General features: G+C 34.4%; 1 long non-coding RNA gene across 1 annotated transcript in view; it reads right to left on the minus strand.

Annotated features, from left to right (window-relative positions):
• Nucleotides 1–17,586, minus strand: part of LOC146721639 (uncharacterized) — a 42,745-nt gene that overhangs the window by 717 nt on the left and 24,442 nt on the right. The window lies entirely within an intron of this gene.

A 17,586-nucleotide genomic window follows, 5' to 3' on the forward strand; every position in this document is an offset into this window, starting at 1 on the left:
TTTTTTATTATATTATGGATATTAATTTGATAAATAATAGAGTATTATTTATTATAGTATTATAAAAATAATATATACAAAATATAAAAATAAAATATAAATAAGTAGAGTTAAAAAATATACATTATATGTATATAAAAAATAAATAAAATTAATAATATATATATAGTAATATTATAATAATATACGAAATATAAGAGAGAGAGAGAGAAAAAGAAAAATACATATACATACATTGGTAGAGTAAGGTTCCCAAATTAAAAAAATTTTTTGATTGCTATTTCTTCAAAAATAATTTGTAAAAATACGCATTCATTCTGCTCGTCATTTTTCCAAATTATAGATAGTGGAATGTATTTATGTTGGATATAAATAGCGTGCGAGATAAAATCGAGATGGATCTGATCGCGCTATTCCGACCGTTAATAAACCAGCAATTTCCGAATTAGAACCAGTCACGATACAGTTACAGTTTGAAGATCTGTTCGGTCCATGTCAGAGATACGTACAGTTCCCGTTAATAAACGTCCGAATATCCTCAGATAACATTTTATAACGTAATCTTTCGCGCCAGGCGGCTAAATGTAAAAAGAGAGAGAATTATTAATAAATCTCTCTTCCTGTACAGAGCTTCGTATAAGAAGAAAACGAGAAAATCTAACATTACGACGATTTATTTATCGAAATAATTGTCTATCTAAGGGATACTATATTTGGTTACCTATATCGTCGAGTCATCGGCTACCTGGTGCGAAGAACTTTGCGAGATCGGAATCGTCGAAACGTTTTATTAAACGAGCCAACTGGAAAGACAAAAAGCGGAGAATGCAAAGTCTCCATTATGAATTTATTTCCTCTTATTTGTATGAATGCATACTTTGAAAAATAGATACTTCCCTAGATCATATGAAGAACATCACACATTTATCTCTATCTTTTCGTATCTTTAATATTTATCGCATATGATTGCACGAATATTTCAGAGAACTTTCACAAGAATTCATATAAATAAAGGTAATTTATATATATAATATATATTATATTATATATATTAAATATATTATATCTATTTTTATAATAATTACATGTATTTATTTTAAATAACAATTATAGTTCTCGTATCTGGGAAATATATTGCAGAGTTTGAGAAATATTTTAATTCATCTTGTGTATTAAATTCATTCAACATATATCCGTATGTTTAAAGGCTAATTCTTCAAATTCTAATTGCTTATTACGCGAAATCTATTTGCGTGAAAGCCGCTTATTTATCCCATGCTAAAAATGATATCGAGAGAGAAAGAGAGAAATTCTTAGAGATCATCTTAATTTATGCGCCTCAGGCAATCTTCTTTTTCTTCCGGCATTAACAGCCGTCCATCACTGGATTTTCCCTGGCGCTGCGTTTTTATTAGAAAAGTAATCGGGAGTTACTCGATGGAAGTAAATCGATGTTCGAAGTTCGGCCTCTCTCCCTCCCTCCTCTTCATCCCTTAAGGGCAAAGAGGCGCTGGAAGGTTCCACTGTTCGGCAAACGGAAGTTCGCCAACGATAAGGGGAAAAGCGCTGAGATCCGTTAATCGGAGAAATTTGCTAAAAATAAAGAGGCGGCGATGTCGCGCAACTTTCGAGATAAGACGCGCGCGTTTCCGTAAATTAATCACCGGCCCGACGTACGCTTTGGCGGACATTAATCGTCGTCTTCTCCCTCCCTTCCCTCCCACCCCCCTGGTTCGCTCCTCACAGTCTCTCTTTTCATAATTCTCTCTCCTTGCAAGCCGGTCCTCCGCATGTCGCTCTTATAATTAACGATTTAAGATCCCGCGACTAAAGCGGCTCTGTGTATAGGTTATGTACGTGTGAATAAAGTGTCCGGATAAATCCATCAAAGTCAACAGTTCGATAAAACGCGGGACGCAAATTAGGTGCAACTGCGTGTCGCGAGAAAAAAAATACATGAGCACATTCTCGCGCGATATCCCTTCAGAATTCAATTATGAAGAATTCAAGTGAGAACGATGTGAGGAACTAAAATGGCGACGCGCATCAGAGGAGAATCCGTGGGGCTACCTGGCGGAAGGAAGATGGAAAGAGTAGCTGCAGAAGGGGGTGAAACCTCCCCGGAGGTTCGTATTTTCCCTCTTTCCGCGAGGGCTACTAATTAATTACTGTGATTAATCAGAAAAGTTCGTAATTAGAAAGTTTCTTCGCGAAATTAAAATGGCGGGGAGTGACGGAGAGCTGGCGGCTTCTCTCTCTCTCTCTTTCTTCTTTCTCGGTCCCGGAACATCAGCAGCACATCCGCCGCTTATGTATATACCCTCACTTCCTCGCTTTTTCTGCCCCCAGGGGAGGGAGGGTGATTACGCGGCTCCGCCAAGACCAACATCGACTCGCGAGAGTTTCCGATAAACTCATTAATTAAGGTGGATCGCTTCGTAAGAAGAAAGAAGAGGGGGATGAACGAAACATGGCGCGTTGGGAGCACTCGCAATGGCACTCTCGATTTGCTCTTGGTATTTACCTCCTTTGCGATTTTCTTCCTCCTCGACGATACACGAAGGTACAGCGATCTGTATTCGAGTCGAGGGATTTCTCAATTAAACGATTGCTCCCGATTGACAACTAATTTATTCAGTTTACGGAGCAGTCGTAATAGTCCTGTACTGTACGAACTAGAGAATGGTAATTATCTTTGATATCTGTTATTGAATTTTTTATGCACAGGCTAAATTAAAATATTCTCAAAAACTCAGGGATACATTTCCCAGATGAATGACGTTATAATTTTTACAAGTAAAAACTTATAGAAAAAGTATTTTTTATATAAAATTCTGGTTTGTATAGATAAATATTTTTTTAATAAAATTATTCTGATTTATAAAAAAATAGTTTTTATTTCAAAAATCGTATATATTCATCTAGTATCACTCATCTTGAAAATAATATATTGCAGAATTTGAAGAATAACTTAATTTATCTTGTCTAATAAAAAAAATATTTTTTCACAAATCTACATTTTTTGACAAACCCGAATATAAAAAAATATATTTTTTATAAACGCGATGCCAATGAAATACACCACCGGCGAAAGGACTTGATGAATTTCGCAGTACAATACAAGAATAAAAAAAAAGAAACGGAGTTACACGCATTATACGTCGCGCACAATACGTATTTCAGTAAAAAAAGAACTTTCTCGTCTCGACTATCTCATTAAACATTTGGCTGATTCGCGTACTCGCTCTTTATTCGCCTATTTGTTTGCTCACGTGTGAAAGGATGATTAAACAGAAGCGTTCGCGCGACACGCGAGGAGTCTCCGCTCCGGTCATTGCTTTCGAAGGAGAATTCGGCGGTTAGAGGATGGTCACGCGATTTACAGCCCGTGGCTATCCAATTGGGATTGCTTAGGGAATCGCGGGTTTTATTTGAAATCTTTAAACGCTACGACGCGACGCTACGACGAACCCCGGACTCGCACAAGTCTGGCAACTGATGGCTGCAAAAACAAAATCTGTATACGCCTTCGCATGTCGAAAATGGATCATCTTCTCCGGGGCTCATCGTATTCTGGAGTTTGCAAAAATAAATTGATTGACCAAGGATAAAAATTAAATTTGGAAAAAATTGCTAAAACATTTGAAAGAAATTTATATACTTATTTTATTTTGATTTATATAAATTATTTTTAAAAATATATTTTTCTCACAATTCCATAGAAATTGTATTGCTCTAATAATAAAAAATAACTAGAAACGCATATAAATTAATATAAAAAATAGAGTCAATGAAAAATCAGATATTGATTCGATATAAAAATAAAAATTGATAAAATATAAATAAATTAATATGAAAAAATAAAATCAATAAGGATCAGAGAAAATACACTCGAGATCGTAAAAGTTCAGGCCATTGATATGAAGCGTCAACAACATCTTCATCTCTGTCATTATTTTTTACCGAAATGCGGAATATACGAAAGAGAGAGGAAATGCAAATTCGGCTTGTCAGCGAGCAACAGGCCAGTTGGCTACCTCCGATAGCTGCTATCATTGTGGACCAGTCTGGTTCACTCTTTCCTCCTGAAAATCCTTACTTTTCCGGGATTTCCATGGCGTATTGTACGCGCTAAATAACGCTGATCGCTAATGAGTTAACAACACCTAAATGTTAAACGAAAAAACAGGATGAGAGATATTCACTGTTTTTTCGATCTATAAAAGCACCTCATTTTTTACATATTTTTTTCAATTTGATGTTTCATAAATTAACACTAATTATAAAAATTAATATACATATTATATATACAGAATGTATTTATAAATAAGTGCAAAAAATTTTAGGTAATTCTCTTTGTCGAAAATTAAGGGAAGTTTCTTATAAATATTAATAAATATCCTTTTTATTTATAGAAAATATCCACTCATTTTTTAATTTTTCTGAAATTTAAGAAAAAAAACTTAATTTTTCTTCCCTCTTCAAAAAAGTGTTATTATAAGAGAGATATGTTTATATAAGAAATTAAGAAGAGGTAAAAATTAAATTTCTTTACAAAAATGAAACTTGGATATTTTCCGTTTCATTTTTTCAATTTGTCTGTAATTTGAGGGAAAAAATAAAAACTTAATTTTCACCTTCCTCTTTAGAAAAGTATAACTCTTCAGGGAAGGATATAAGAGTATATATTTATATAAGAAACCCCCTTAATTTTCTACAAAGAATCATCTCCTAAAATTTTTCGTACTAATTTAGATACACATTATATACATATACAATATATAAATTACACCTCTTAGTGTCTGAAATTGCTATTTCATTTCGTAAATTATTTTCTCAGTCTTGGATTATTTCGAGATCATTGAATTTTAATTATGCAAGATTATTAAGAGTAAAAATACATATTATATTCATTCGCGTGCGGATGTTTTCATCGTCAGTCAACCGTGCGAAATCGATCTCTCCATTAGCTTCTTCAGCCGATGGTGAAAACAATTGGCGCGGCTTCCACCGCAAGGATCATTTTTTAACTTGATCTCTGCGGCAAAGGGGCGGCAATGAAATCACGTCGCACCCTATAAAGGGGCACGGCAGTAACCGGGGGTCGTCGTCGTCGTCTATCCACCCTTCGTCGAAGCCCGTACGCCACCCTCCTGACCGCAGATTGAAATTCTTAAGCTCCTCGACGGACCGAATCAAGGGGTCGGGTCGAGAGATCGAAATTTCGTTATCACACCGCCTGAGATTATTTATCATTCTAGGATTCGCGAATATTGCGACAGTTTGTCTTTTTTCTTGCGAATTCCATTCCTTCCAGTCATGATTAATCTATGTTATCTTGATAATAATATCTAAAAATATAAAGGGGTCTCAAAATTATTTCCATTCACAACGCCGACACGTAGCAGGAAACATTTCTTCGGGTTTTCAAGTAACTGATTCACGCAAAGTATATATAGTCCATAAAAATTAGGAGCAAGCTAAATTTCGAATGAAATCCTGAAAAGCACCCTTAATTTCAACCAGGGCGTTTTTTATGGGTGGTAAAAGAGGGTAAATTTTAGTTGTTTGCCATTATCTCGAAAACTATCAATTTTTCGAGAAAAATAGAAATTATCAAAATTGTAGCTGATAAAATTCTCTATAAAAAAAGTCTTTGTACTTTTTTTCGTGGAATTCATCGTTTCGAAGATATAGAGCGAATTAAGTCTGAAAGAAAATGTGCATAGTTCAGGATTTCATTAGAACATCGAAATAAAGGTCTCCACAAAAATTCAGCTTGATTATAATTTTATTGAAGTCAAAGTCTAATTTTACTGGACTAAGTAACTTGATTCACGCGAAAAAAAGTCACGTAACGCTAAAGAAAAACAAACCTAGAGAGAGAAAGAGAGAGAGACAGTCAGAGATCGATGCATCGAAAAACCTAGGCGCAATGTGTGTATGTACGAGGGATACATGCTCTGCCTTCCTTTCCTTTCTTCCCCGTCTTCTTTTTCTTCTCTCGGAGCCATTGTTACTTTTATTCGTGGTATACTGTCGCACGAATGATTTGCGAAGCCGGTGGCGCGTTTTAATTTTGGGATATTGGTAGCGTTAAGCCCACGAGGACGGATGGTATTTTTCGTCGTTGTACAGTTCACGTACAGGGTGTGTCAAATAATTTCCGCTCTTCTCCTTTCAAATATTAATCCCCTCCTTGATCGCGTAATAGTATCAAGCAGCTATTATATCGACTTTATTGTGTCAGCTATCTTATCTTCACGATTTATCTGTACTGTTTACATCAGTCAAAGAGTTATTATATTTTTCTATATTAGATTTAATAGATAAACAATTATTATATTTGTATATTTTATGCAATTAAATATTTAGAAATAATTTAACATATATTAATTATTATTAATATTAAATATTATTATTTATTTGTATTATTATTATTTCTTATTTATATTAAATACAGTTAATTCTAAATTATGCACATATATCTCATGCAATTTTTTCTCTCGATTTTTCTCGATTATTTAAAAATCGTCGCCCTTAAATTTTCTTGCGGGCGAAAATTTCGGACACACCCTGTGCACAGATTATAGTGGATCGTAGTTCGCGGACGTATCTACTACCCCTCGCGCTTGCGACGAGATTTCATTCGGGGCTCTCGGGGCCCGAGATCTTTTAATTTGAAGCCAAATTCCTCTCGAGGATGAAACGCGGGGAGCAACCACCGGAGTGGTCGTATTGCAAGGAGGGTGGCACGTTTGGTGGTTGTTTGCTACCCTCCAACGCCAGCAGTAGTATATACCTCCCCGCACCCCCGCCCACCCCCATCGTCGGATTCTAAAACACACCCCGGTTTATACGTCGTGGGGTTCTCTCTCTTTCACTCCTCCTGCGCAGCTGCCCTTTCGATCTGGTCCACTTCAAGTGTGACCTCGGGATGAAATCGAATTACGCGAGGTTTACCGGCGCGGTTTAACTTACGGGAATAATATTAGCAAGGAATTTTATTTTATTTCCGGCGAATTCTTGCGAGGCGGCATTTCTTGAACGATATGAATCAGCAAAACAGTAAGAAATAAAAAATGTTATTGGGGACGGAGGAAATTCCATTCCGGGATATTACTTAAACCGCCTTGTTAAATTACGCGTACGCGCGTATCCGCGAATCATTAGCGGCTATTATTTTTGCGAAATGCGCGGAGATGTGTATGTAAAAACGCCGCGGCGAGAAACTTTATCGCGAATGAGCGCGACCGTCCCGCCTAAATAAGTATCGATAAACGTCGCGGTAAAATAGAAAGTAAAACCCCTTTCGCGACCGCATTCCACGAGGCTGGCGAGCGAGTTGCGTAAAGAAAAATATGAGATGGCAAGAGGGAGAGACAGGGAGGGTCTCCTCATAGGTGGCCTCGCACTTTGCGAAGAGACTTCGCCTACGACTTCGCACACTCGCGTGCAGGGTGCGTCGAACCGTAATACGTCGCAACTGTGTGCTTATTTTCAATAAATAAATAGCCAGTTTTTGGTCGAGTTAAATTGCATCTTATTATTTGTGAAAATTTTATCACTGGCGATCAACATAATTAATTGTGAAGATTGCAATAAAATGTTGCCACAATGCTGCTGCAATCTTGTGTGCTGTATGGGATACAGCACACAAGTTTGCAGCAATATTGCAACAACATTGCAATATTCTATATTGCATAGCAATATTGCAGAAATATTATATAGGCATAAATTTGCAATATAGTTTAAACAACGTTGCAGCAACATTTTAGAAATATTATGAAAATAAAATTCACGCAAAAAATATTAGATATACAGAACATTCAGTCCGATCATGTATTTAACACATTTCTAATAATCCAATAGTAATATTACAGATTTATTTTATTGCATTGTTGCAATGTTATAGAACAATATTTCTGAAAGCGGACATTTTACCGTTGCTGCAACCTTGCACCAAGATTGTTGCAACATTTCACAATGTTTATGCAATGTTGTAATATTGCAATGAAATATTGCCACAATGCTGCTGCAATCTTGTGTGCTTTATGGGATACAGCACACAAGTTTGCAGCAATATTGCAACAACATTGCAATATTCCATATTGCATAGTAATATTGCAGAAATATTATATAGGCATAAATTTGCAATATAGTTTAAACAACGTTGCAGCAACATTTTAGAAATATTATGAAAATAAAATTCACGCAAAAAATATTAGATATACAGAACATTCAGTCCGATCATGTATTTAACACATTTCTAATAATCCAATAGTAATATTACATATTTATTTTATTGCATTATTGCTGCAATGTTATAGAACAATATTTTTGAAAGCGGATATTTTACTGTTGCCGCAACCTTGCACCAAGATTGCTGCAACATTTCACAATGTTTATGCAATGTTGTAATATTGCAATGAAATGTTGCCACAATGCTGCTGCAATCTTGTTGCGCTATATGGGAAGGACAGTATTTTTGAGTATAATAAAATAATGTGTAATTTATTTATTTCTCCATTTCTAAAAAAAGTCAATCTGTCGAAGTTTATTGTTGTCGCTTTTCCGCGATGCTAATTGGCTGTCTCGATTCGCATTATATTCGTAGCACTGAGCAGCTGTCATCGCGAAGGTTAATAGTTTGATAGTTGTTTAAAATAATATTAAATCAAAGCACATAAAATCAATAGAGCGCGCAAAGCGCGCGCTTGTGTTGTCTTGTATGATTTATAATGTAATTGTATATAAATACATTCCTTGTTATATCTGTTGCAAATGCCTAATTATTATCATAAATAATCCGAGGTATATGTAAAGTAACTGCATTAAATTTGTCGGTGCTCATTTACGTATATCTATTTTATCAGCAATATGTTTCATATTATTTTTCATCTATTAGTAATGTTAAAATAAAGAATTTAGAAAAAAATAATACGTGTAATTTAGTTTTCGAAATTTCTTATATTTTAAAATTGTGCGTATGTGATTGAAGTTTAGAGCGTTCTTGAAGTAAAAATTAAAAATATGCTAATAATAATCAGGATTATAAAAAGTGCTTCTAATTATATCAAAAATATAAAATTTACGCACAAAAGCATTACTGATGTACAAATATGATAAAACAATTAAAAAACATCGAAATTATCATACATGAGTATATATATATATATATATATATATATATATATATATATACACACGTATCAATACTTAACATACTGATACGTAAAAATTGTCTAAAAAATTTTCTAAATATTTTTATGAACAGAACTTTTTTGATAATTAATGTACGTGTTCAGGACTGTACGAGAATTATTTTACAATAAATTAAATGTTCGAAATACGGTATATCAGCTGCTTATCATATATTCGAAAATTCAAGTTTTTTGGGTTAAATATATATTTAGTGACAGCCTACAGTCGGAACTATGCTACAGAACTATAGTGCTAACTTAAATTGAAACGTGTCGAGGAAAATAAAAGAATGCGAATCTGGAATGTCAAAATTGTTGGCAGCTCTGTTGTTGACAGAAAAAAGCAAATTCTTCCCGCTACGAAATAAATATGAAGTTAAATTGCAGGCGAACAAACAGAGGAAAAGTTTCTTCTTTCTCCGCGAGGTTTGTCCAATCAGTATCAAGATGAAATTTATCGGGCAATATCGTAAGATAATTCACGCCCCATATAGCGTCGTAGCCTCGGGTGAAACGAAGAAGAACGGCGGAGGCTCTTAATTATTTTCCTGCTTAAATGACCGGTTGGTCACGCCCCCTTCAAGATATTCCAAAGTCAAACGAATGTCGGCTGCAGCAATTCGCTTAAAACGCTTCGCAGTCTTTCGATCTGCGATTAATCCGGAGTTTATTCGCGTTTCCAGCTGCAACACCTCGAGCACACTTTCAGCTAATAAAAATAAATTCCTCTCCCGTGCGTGTGCTTTTTCAAATATTTTCGTAAAATTCATTATATCGTAAAATATTAATTATAATTGCCTCTAAAGAAAATACATAAAATATGAACGATTTAAAATTGACCAATTAATATATATAAGTAAATAAAAAAATAAATATATATATATATATAATAAAATAAAATAAAATATGATATATAAAAATATATTAAATAATACATAATAAACATATAATAACTAAATAAATAATAAATATAAAAAACTATGTTCATAAAAACATATTTATGATATAGTTAATAATCAATTATATTGTAAAATATTAATTATAATATTGCCTCTAAAGAAAATACATAAAATATGAACGATTTAAAATTGACCAATTAATGTATATAAGTAAATAAGAAAATAAATATACATAATATAGAAAAATAATATAGATAAAATAAAATATATATTATATAAAAATATATTAAATAGCATCCAATAAATATATAATAAATAAATAAATAAATAATAAATATAAAAATCTGTTGATCAAAACATATTTATGATATAGTTAATATTGAGATTTCATACGGTAGCATATTGTGTGGTTTTGCTCGTATCTCTATTTGCTTAAGTAAATGTAAATCTATCCTATAATGTGTAGAGCTCCTACTCGGAGATTAATCTCGCGTAAGGAATCAAATGCAAAGTCTCGATCGCATCGGCAAGTGCATCGGTAGGTGCGCTTCGTATGGTGCTTTCGGTATATATATATCCCATACAGGCGTGAGTGGCGTATGGTGTGGGCATTAATTTTCTCCCCGCGCTAACCAGAATGCATAAGTAAGAAGCTTGTGGGTCTCCTCTCGCGCGCCCACGCGCCGCCCACCTAAGCACATTGAGAAGTCAAACATCGTTTTCTAACGTTACGGGTGTTAAACCGCAGCGTTAAGTGGTCCGTCAATTGGTACCGGATACCGAAGGGCACTTATAGTCTTCCTTCCAAGCAGCAAATAGCGTGTATTTTCGAGTAGTTTCGTACCGTGACGCCACGTTAAGTTGTCTATGGCAGCGCCGTGATAAGCAAAACAGAGTGACACTGACATTAGATTTCAAATTTCCATGTTCCGCAATTCTTAGATCATTCCGAGAGCCACTCAATATTTATTGATAATTTTTTATTTATTTATTATATACTTATTATATTTCATTTAATATATTATATTTTATATATTTCTTATATTATTTATTTTTTTATTTATTTATATTAAATATTTATATTAATTAGTCAATTCTAAATCGTTACTAAATCTCGAGATATTAAGAAAATATTTATTTATAATAAATCAAAGAGATGAATAATATTTATTTATAATTAATCAAAGAGATAAATAAAATATAAATTCTTTTCATACACATAGTTACCAAAGAAAATTCTATTTATTTTTTATTTATTTATTATATACTTATTGTATTTCATTTAATATATTATATTTTATATATTTATTTTTTATTTATTTACATTAAATATTTATATTAATTGGTCAATTCTAAATCGTTACTAAATCTCGAGATATTAAGAAAATATTTATTTATAATAAATCAAAGAGATGAATAATATTTATTTATAATTAATCAAAGAGATGAATAATATTTATTTATAATTAATCAAAGAGATGAATAAAATATAAATTCTTTTCATACACATAGTTACCAAAGAAAATTCTTATTTATATTCGTTGAATAATTACGATTGCAAAAGATTGTTTTTTTCCTCTGTCATTATTTATGATTATATTAATTCTGGTTTGTTTATCAATCCTGCGACAATGGGAGCATCGGAGATGCAACGAGTGCACGAATAACGTTTTATCTCTTCCGGGCGATTATTTGGAATTGATTTGCCGGGCGAGAGCAATATCGTAAATCCTAATGGAAATGCAAAGATTAATTAAGAATCCCATTCTGTCTTCTCCCTCACGCGTGGGCGTCCGCACGCTTCGTGAAGCTCCATCGTCCCCGGGGAAGATCATCGGCTCGTCATTTTCTCTGTCACCGTTTCCCCCTTTCTATCTCCTCTCTCGTTTCCTATCCCATCTTTATCGCGTCGACTCGTTTAGGGCGAGGACAGAGTGTCTTAAACTAGTCGGATCCCATAAACCGGCGATGATGAGAAACACGAGATGGTGTTTAAATTGATCGAACGACTCGCAAAGCGGCGCAAAATTGTACGATTATAATAAAAATGTATACTTTATTTCAATATATGTTTTGCATATATTAGAGAATTTTTTTATTATTTAAAAAGAATTTTAATTATTTCTGTAGATTTTTATATACAAAAATATTATTTCGAAATAATTAATAGCAGATTAAAATTTTGTGCAAGTCCACTGCACAAAATTTTAATGTTGGCTTAAACAAAAATTGTTGCGTCACAAAGTGACCATATATCTATATGAAAAAACTATTTTCTACTATTTAATTATTTAAAAATTTCTTAAATTATTTCTCTTTATTTTTCGATATATAAAAAAAAATCGAATAAAAATATTGTGCAAGTTCACTGCACAAAATTTTAATGTTGGCTTAAACAAAAATTGTTGCGTCACAAAGTAACCATATATCTATATGAAAAAATTATTTTCTACTATTTAATTATTTAAAAACTTCTTAAATTATTTCTCTTTATTTTTCAATGTATAAAAAAAATCGAATAAAAATGTTGTGCAAGTTCACTGCACAAAATTTTAATGTTGGCTTAAACAAAAATTGTTGCGTCACAAAGTAACCATATATCTATATAAAAAAATTATTTTCTACTATTTAATTATTTAAAAACTTCTTAAATTATTTCTCTTTATTTTTTGATGTATAAAAAAAGCGAATAAAAATGTTGTGCAAGTTCACTGCACAAAATTTTAATGTTGGCTTAAACAAAAATTGTTGCGTCACAAAGTAACCATATATCTACATAAAAAAATTATTTTCTACTATTTAATTATTTAAAAATTTCTTAAATTATTTCTCTTTATTTTTCGATATACCATATAAAGAAAATCGAATAAAAATGTTGTGCAAGTCCACTGCACGAAATTTTAATGTTGGCTTAAACAAAAATTGTTGCGTCACAAAGTAACCATATATCTATATGAAAAAATTATTTTCTACTATTAAATTATTTAAAAATTTCTTAAATTATTTCTCTTTATTTTTCGATGTATAAAAAAAATCGAATAAAAATCTGCAAGTCCACTGCACGAAATTTTAATGTTAGCTTAAACAAAAATTGTTGCGTCACAAAGTAACCATATATCTATATGAAAAAACTATTTTCTACTATTTAATTATTCAAAAATTTCTTAAATTATTTCTCTTTATTTTTCGATGTATAAAAAAAATCGAATAAAAATGTGCAAGTCCACTGCACGAAATTTTAATGTTAATTGATGAGTAAAAAATTGTTGCGTCATAGAACAACCATATCGAATAATTATCTAGGATTTTCGGATGAGACAAGAGGAACATCGAATCCAAATAAGAGAAGTAAAACGTTTTTTTATCACCTTGAGCAATAATTAATTCACGATTGTGTGTAGTCGGCAAGTTTTGCCCTGACACTCGAAGTTTCGATGTCGGAGGGTGGTGTCCTAGCGAGATATCGCGATTCGCCACGTAATGAACGGTAACAAGGGGGGACGTGACGCGCGCGGTTAGTTACGTGCGTGTGCGTGAACACATCGGGGCGACACGCGCTCCTCCTCGCCGAAGGAAGCCAGGAGGGTGGAGGCCGGCTAACGGCGCACAATGCGTGTCTCCTGGGAGACGCTTATCTGAAATTACAACGTTACATCCCAGGCAACCCTCCTGGACCAGCTGCTGGAAATCCGTGCCACCGCCGCCTCCTATCCGCCTCTCTCTCTCTCTCTCTCTCTCTGAGTGTGGGACGGAATTGCACGTAAACTTGCGTGCAAAAGGGGGGAAAGCACGTCTGTATCCGCGTGAAAAATCGTCCGAGCGGATACGCGCTAAGTCCGGAGATACACCCTCTCCGTATCGGAAGAGACATGTTTTGAACCGGCTAAGAGAGATGAAAGCTGTCTTTTAATTGACATTAAGCCGCAAATGTGTTTCCCAAAAGTAGACATATATATATATATATATAACAATATTTAATAAATTTATATTTTTAATACCGATTTTATTTCGATTTTTTAAATATTGTATTGATATAAATAATATTTAATTTAATTACATTAATAGAAATAATATAATATACTACTATATATATATATATATATATATATATATATATATATATGACACTATTTAATAAATTTATATTTTTAATACCGATTTTATTTCGATTTTTTAAATATTGTATTGATATAAATAATATTTAATTTATAATTATATTAATAAAAATAATATAATATACTTCTAGATAAAATATTTTTTAATGCTGCATAAATAATTATTAACATTTAATTTAATATAATAAATTGCACTAAAAAATACAGTATATTTAAAAATATTTAGGTAAAAAATCTAATTTAATAATATCATAAAAAATTAATTAAATTAAATATAATTAATTATTAACACACTATTAAAAAATTGAAAACTAAGAAATATACTTTTACCCAGAAGTAGAGGTGTATTATATTATTTATACATACACGTGTACAAAGTATAGCTCTTCAGCTAAACAAATTTCTTCAGCAGGGTTTAGCTCGATCGAGACTGCGATATCGATCCGATTGTAAAAGCGACCGCGAGTTTCCGCTGCTTTTCGCGCTTTTGGTTACACTTCGACAGTACATGTCCGTCCTCTGTACTTCTGTGCCGAAGTGAACGAACGAAGCGATCGAAGTCGAAGCGCGGCGGCCGAAGAACCCGGCAGAAGTTACCCGTCGCGGAAATTGAATTCCGCGTTTTTGATGCACAGTCGCGCGCGTCGAAAATGCGCCGTTTCTTGACATTTCTCTGACACCGTTTCATAAATTCTCTAAACCGCGAGACTCACTTCATCGACTCGTGAAGTGGCACGATCCTCGTAAATTACATTCGCTTCTCGTCTGCGCGAAACTCATTAAATAAGTACCCCCTCTCTCTCTCTCTCTTCTCCCCTTCACTCTCTCTCTTTTTCTCTCTATTCGTCGTGTATGCGCATTGAAACGTCCTGAATAGCGGCAGTCAGCGGTCGCGCCGTCGTCTTCGAGTCGGGCTCCTTCTCCCGCATTTTTCCGCATAATTTGTCACCGAATGCACCGACGCTCAAGTCTGGTGTTCGCCTACTTGCTCCCTCGGAGAATAACGTGGCGACGCGGAAAAAAAATTACAGCCTCGCCATCTTTTTAAACCGCCACGTTTTAAAAAAGTGTCTCTTTTACAATTATACACACCTATATATTTTATATCCTATTTAGTTAACGATAAAATACATTTATATTTATTTTAAAAAATTATTGAATATATACATTGAATGTTATTCGCATTTCCTGCCCTACGCGTCCACAGGGGGCAGAAGGGGACCAAGGGGGGCACAGGGGGGCAGAGGAGCATTTGCAAAAAATGCTGCAGTTGCTCTTTTGATTTCCTGTCATTGATTCTGTACAATATATCGGTCATTCTTGTATATGCCCCCTGATTTTATCACGAATTTGTTTTCCTGCAACCTGCGTACCCCATCTTTTCTCCCGCGAGCGGTTATTATGCAAATGAAGAATGTAGCTGATATAAATAAATAAATGTGAATTTTGTTAACCATAAAATTCATATTTATTTATTTTAAAAAATTATTGGCACCCCCAGGAGGCAGAGGGGGCAGAGGGGGGCAGAGAAGCATTTGCAAAAAATGCTGCAGTTGCTCTTTTGATTTTCTGTCATTGATTCTGTACAATATATCGGGTCATTCTTGTATATGCCCCCTGATTTTATCACGGATTTGTTTTCCTGCAATCTGTACCCCGATCCGCGTACCCCATTTTTTCTGCCACGAACGGTCATTATGCAAATGAAGAATGTAGCTGATATAAATAAATAAATGTGAATTTTGTTGACCATAAAATTTATATTTATTTATTTAAAAAAATTATTAGCACTCATAGGAGGCAGAGGGGGGCACAGAAGCATTTGCATAAAATGCTGCAGTTGCTCTTTTGATTTCCTATCATCAATTCTGTGCAACTGTCCGATATATCGGTCATTCTTGTATATGCCCCCTGATTTTATCACGAATTTGTTTTCCTGCAACCTGCGTACCCCATCTTTTCTCCCGCGAGCGGTTATTATGCAAATGAAGAATGTAGCTGATATAAATAAATAAATGTGAATTTTGTTAACCATAAAATTCATATTTATTTATTTTAAAAAATTATTGGCACCCCCAGGAGGCAGAGGGGGCAGAGGGGGGCAGAGAAGCAATTGCAAAAAATGCTGCAGTTGCTCTTTTGATTTTCTGTCATTGATTCTGTACAATATATCGGGTCATTCTTGTATATGCCCCCTGATTTTATCACGGATTTGTTTTCCTGCAATCTGTACCCCGATCCGCGTACCCCATTTTTTCTGCCACGAACGGTCATTATGCAAATGAAGAATGTAGCTGATATAAATAAATAAATGTGAATTTTGTTGACCATAAAATTCATATTTATTTATTTAAAAAAATTATTAGCACCCACAGGAGGCAGAGGGGGCAGAGGGGGGCACAGAAGCATTTGCAAAAAATGCTGCAGTTGCTCTTTTGATTTCCTATCATCAATTCTGTGCAACTGTCCGATATATCGGTCATTCTTGTATATGCCCCCTGATTTTATCACGGATTTGTTTTCCTGCAATCTGTACCCCGATCCGCGTACCCCATTTTTTCTGCCGCAAACGGTCATTATGCAAATGAAGATTGCAGCTGATCAGGGAAGAGAGAGAGAGTTTCTTCATAGTGAAGCAAGGGGGATAAAAATCGACGATGAGAGAAAAAGTGGGGAGGGGGCAGGGGGACCGTTGGTCCGCGTGCGAGAAAGGTTATTTATATTCAGACTGATTTCCAATTATTGAAGGTACGAACGACCGAGAATCGCGGCGGCACCGACGGAAAGGAGGATCTACAAAGGGGCGAAGCGGGGAAAAAGGGAGGGGGGGGGCAGGAGAATCCGTGCGTGACCCATCTTTGGGGTTCGCATGTCTTGTCGCAGTTTGCTGTCTCTCGTCTCTCTCGTTCCCTCTTTTTCGCGCCTCTCTCATCCGGTAGCAGCAGCACGACTTCTTCTCCGTTTCGTCGCGCGTTTTTCCCTCCCCTCGTCTTACTTCGCGTGGTTTCACGTGGTGTGGAAACATCACGTTCCCCCCCACGAATATTTTACGCAAAAAACGTGCATCAGAACGCGCAGCGTCACGTGTAAAGCGTCAGGTCCAGATCGTCGACGCCCGAGGCGACTCTCTCTCTCTCTCTCTTTCTCTTTGTGTCGTCTGATCGCGTCTCGTACACGTCACCCTCTTGTCATTTTGGGGGCCGAATTTAGTCGGGAATACACAATACAGAAATATAAATAGAAATTATATATAGAAAAATTTACATAGAAATTATATCATTATAATAATTAATTATCTTACATATAATATTATATTTCTGTATAATTAATATAAAATCCAAATAAATATAATATTATATAATTTGTATA

The sequence above is a fragment of the Nylanderia fulva genome, unplaced genomic scaffold (genome assembly GCF_048542155.1).
Source record: "Nylanderia fulva isolate GAGA-0341 unplaced genomic scaffold, ASM4854215v1 Scaffold44, whole genome shotgun sequence".
Classification (NCBI taxonomy): Eukaryota; Metazoa; Arthropoda; class Insecta; order Hymenoptera; family Formicidae; genus Nylanderia; species Nylanderia fulva.